The sequence below is a fragment of the Theropithecus gelada genome, chromosome 14 (assembly GCF_003255815.1).
Source record: "Theropithecus gelada isolate Dixy chromosome 14, Tgel_1.0, whole genome shotgun sequence".
Classification (NCBI taxonomy): Eukaryota; Metazoa; Chordata; class Mammalia; order Primates; family Cercopithecidae; genus Theropithecus; species Theropithecus gelada.
Window position 1 is genome coordinate 1,856,300 of NC_037682.1, and position 4,575 is coordinate 1,860,874.

General features: G+C 53.8%; 1 pseudogene; it reads right to left on the reverse strand.

The window, feature by feature from the left end:
• Positions 1 to 1,876: 1,876 nt before the first annotated feature.
• LOC112607384 lies at positions 1,877 to 4,300 on the reverse strand (annotated as a pseudogene).
• Positions 4,301 to 4,575: the final 275 nt, after the last annotated feature.

The window sequence follows — 4,575 nt, forward strand, 5'->3', positions numbered from 1 at the left end:
CCCCCAGTCACGTACCCTCTGCTTGCTCAATCGATCATGGCCCTCTCACGCGCACCCCCTTAGAGCTGTGAGCCCTTAAAAGGGACAGGAATTGCTCACTCGGGGAGCTCGGTTGTTGGAGATGCGAGTCTGCCGATGCCCCCAGCTAAGTAAAGCCCTTTCCTTCTACAATTCGATGTCTGAGGGGTTCTTGTCTGCGACTCGTCCTGCTACAGAAACACTATGCGGTGATTTAAAAAGAAGAACGAGGCCAGGCGTGGTGGTTCATGCCTGTAATCCCAGCACTTTGGGAGGCTGAGGCGGGTGGATCGCCTGAGCCCAGGAGGTAGAGGCTGCAGTGAGCGGTGAGGGCACCACTCTGCACTCCAGCCTGGGTGACAGAGCAAGACCCTGTTTCAAAAAAAAAAAAAGAAGAAGAAGAAGAGCAAATCATTGACACACAGAATAACATCGTGAGGGAAAGAAACCGGAGTACATTTCTAATGATTTCATTTTTGCAACAGGCACAACAGGTCAGCAGAGCTGTGCCTGGAGCGATGGGTGGGAAGGGAAGGCCATGAAAGTGAACCTCCTGCTGGGCGCGGTGGCTCACACCTGTAATCCCAGCACTTTGGGAGGCCGAGGCAGGCGGATCACAAGGTCAGGAGATCGAGACCATCCTGGGGAACACGGTGAAACCCCGTCTCTACTAAAGATACAAAAAAATTAGCCAGGCGTGGTGGCGGGCGCCTGTAGTCCCAGCTTCTAGGGAGGCTGAGGCGGGAGAATGGCGTGAACCTGGGAGGCGGCGGAGCTTGCAGTGAGCGGAGATCGCGCCACTGCACTACATCCTGGGTGACAGAGCGAGGGTCTGTCTCAAAAAATAAGTGAACCTCTGGGGGTGGAGCAGTTGGTCATGGTTGGGGTGATGGGCACACGAGTACATGTTTAGCGGAACTCATGGAACTGTACACTCAATATATGCACAGAGCCCAGGAGGCCAAGGCTGCAGTGAGCCAGGATCTCACCACTGCCCTCCAGCCTGGGTGACAGAATGAGACACTGTCTCAAAAAAAAAAAATGCAGCCCAAGCCTGCTGGCTCAGGCCTGTCATCCCAACACTTTGGGAGGCCAAGGCGGGCGGATCACCTGAGGTCAGGAGTTGGGGACCAGCCTGGCCAACATAGTGAAACCCCATCTCTACTAAAAATACAAAATTAGCCGGGTGTGGTGGCAGGTGTCTGTAATCCCAGCTACTCGGGAGGCTGAGGGAGGAGAATTGCTTGAACTCGTGAGGCAGAGGTTGTAGTGAGCCGAGATCGCACCACTGCACTCCAACCTGGGCAACAGAGTGAGACTCAGGAAAAAAAAAAAAAAAAAAAATTCACTGCATGTAAATTTTACCTCAATAAAAAGCCAGGCGTGCACTTTGGAAGACCGAGGCCAGTGATTCACCTGAGGTCAGGAGTTCAAGACCAGCCTGCCCAACATGGTGAAACCCCATCTCCACTAAAAATACAAAAAATTAGCTGGGCCTGGTGTGGGTGCCTATAATCCCAGCTACTAGGGAGGCTGAGGCAGGAAAATTGCTTGAACCCAGGAGGCAGAGGTTACAGTGAGCCGAGATCGCATCACTGCACTTCAGCCTTGGTGACAAGAGAGATACTCCTTCTCAAAACAAAAAAAAAATTAAAATTAATCTTTTAGAAAATAAAGTGCATTAGAGAGGGCGCCTAATCAAAATTTTTGTAGGCTTCAAGAAGAATAAATCTGAAGAATATCCAATGATTTGTGGAATTTTTACAAAGACTTAATTGAGGACCACTTGAAAGCATTAGGAAGGGTCGTGTTCCTCTGTTCCCTCTGTGAGCCCAGCTCGTCTGAAGTGAACATGGGTCTAATCTGTGTCGTTAGGAGTGAGCTGAACCACAGGAGGAAGAGGTAAGAAAGGCAAAGGAGAACCAGGGCCACACTACAATCCACGCTCTTCAAAACTTTGTTTTACAAATTTGACAAAATATTTATACTGGAAGTTTTTAAGCGGTGGAACCTATAGGCAGCCTTTTCTTTCAGCTTATTTTTTTAAGTTTTGCCTTATTTATTTTACAAAATGACCACCGTTGACATAAACACCAATGTCAGGTGGTGGAGGGTCTGCATCAGTGAGGAGAGCCCTGAGCGCCAAGGACAAGCCAAGCCACCACTGCCTCCCAGACTCCTAGGACACCCGCTGGAGAGGGAGCCCAGTGTCTTCTAACAAAGGGAAACGCCTATGAGGAAGAGGCCAAATTTAGAAACCAAGGAAAGTAGAGCTTGGCTTGAGCTGATGGCGGCTCATAGGACGGTGAAGAGATTAAAAATAACACTTGTGCATGTGAAACAACAGAAACAACAACAGAAGTATTCATGTGATCAGTACAAACACCTGGGCAGGAATATAAAGAGCTGGGGCTCAGGGAGCTCCACACCTGCACCTGCCACCTGCCTCTCACCTGCTCCTCTACCTGCTCCACCCTCAATCCACCAGAACCATGGGCTGCTGTGGCTGCTCCGGAGGCTGTGGCTCCAGCTGTGGGGGCTGTGGCTCCAGCTGTAGGGGCTGTGGCTCCGGCTGTGGGGGCTGTGGGGGCTGTGGCTCCAGCTGCTGTGTGCCCGTGTACTGCTGCAAGCCCGTGTGCTGCTGTGTGCCAGCCTGTTCCTGCTCCAGCTGTGGCTCCTGCGGGGGCTCCAAGGGGGGCTGTGGCTCCTGTGGAGGCTCCAAGGGCGGCTGTGGCTCTTGCGGGGGCTGTAAGGGGGGCTGTGGCTCCTGTGGAGGCTCCAAGGGGGGCTGTGGCTCCTGTGGAGGCTCCAAGGGCAGCTGTGGCTCTTGCGGGGGCTGTAAGGGGGGCTGTGGCTCTTGCGGGGGCTGTAAGGGGGGCTGTGGCTCCTGTGGGGGCTCCAAGGGGGGCTGTGGTTCTTGTGGCTGCTCCCAGTCCAGCTGCTGTAAGCCCTGCTGCTGCTCCTCAGGTTGTGGGTCATCCTGCTGCCAGTCCAGCTGCTGCAAACCCTGCTGTTGTTCCTCAGGCTGTGGGTCATCCTGCTGCCAGTCCAGCTGCTGCAAACCCTGCTGTTCCCAGTCCAGCTGCTGTGTCCCCGTGTGCTACCAGTGCAAGATCTGAGGCTCTGCCCACAAACCTCAGCTGGTCCTACAGATCTGGGCCTCCAGGAATGACTGCAGCTGTGGCCTGAATTCCTGAAGCATGTCTCTGAGCCTGTCCTCCTCTGGACTAAGGCAGCCTAGTGTTCAGGGCTCAGTACTCAGCCGCTCAGCCTCTGAGGTCATGAGGGCTTCCGGCGTGCTGGGTCCTGCCCATCAATTCTCCCGCAATCCCCTTTTCCTTTCCTGACCTCACCACTTCAACCTTCTCAGGGCGTCAAGATCCCACATCCCTGGGCCCCTCCTGTGAGCCTGCTGGAAACACGCTGAAACTGGAATCCTCTGACCTGCTGCCACCTCTCCCGGGTCCCTGTAACCTCCTGTCTCCTCCACCCTTCGTCTTCATCCTGCCTGAGCTGCCAGAGCTCCGATTGCTTTTGGAGTTGATCTGGAGGACTCAGAATTATTAGAGATCCCAGGATCCTCTCCTGAGGAGGAGGGGTGCCCAGTCTCCTCTTCTACCTCCGACCTGGCCTGGTTTCTTTGCCCCAAGGCTTCGCCTTGTAAGTACCTGGGCTGGATCTTCTAAATAAATATGATCCGTACCTCTCACGAGTTTGCGTTGTGATTCTTTCGTTTCAGCCTCTGTGTGATTAGAGAAATGTACAATTTTCACTGAGTTGCACTCCCAGGCATTTGGGAACCCCCTGTTCCCTGCTATGTGAGTTTGCTAGGGCTGCCCCACAAACCATGTGGCTTCAGCAACAGAAGTGGATTGTCTCACAGTCTGGAGGCCAGAATCCGCCATCGAGGTGCTGCAGGGCCAGGTCCTCCTGAGGCCTCTCTCCATGGCTTACAGATGCTGCCATCCCTGTACCCTCACGTGCTCGTCCCTCTGTGTGTGTCTGCATCCTCATCTCTTTGTATAAGGACACAGATTAGATTAGGGCCCACCCTAATCCATGAGGTCCACATTTTAACTACTCACCCTGTAAAGACCTATCTCTAAATAAGGTCCCATTCTGAGATACTGCGGTGAGGACTCCAACATATGAACCAGGGGGCATAATTCAGCCATGGCATCCACTTGGGTGGGGGCCTCACCATCTTTCCCATCTTCTGGGACACAGAATTGGGAGGCCCCTTGGGCTTCTCTCCCCGACAAGTCGCCAAATCCCACAGCATCTCCTAGAAGACATCCTACAGACATCTCCTTCCTGCCTCCTTGTGACACCGCCCTATGCCGACCTCTGCTTCAGGCACCCACCTGTCCCTTCCCTGCTGCCTCTGTCAGCTCTGGCTGCCAGAAAAAAAACCCACAGAGTAAGCCTGGAGGGCTGAACAACAGACACCATTTCTCCCAGTTCCGGAGGCTTTAGGGCCCAGGCCACAGTCTAGCAGGTTTGACTCGTGGGGAGGGAAGGCAGGAGCCGGCGGAGGAGGAGGTGGGCTGCAAGGCT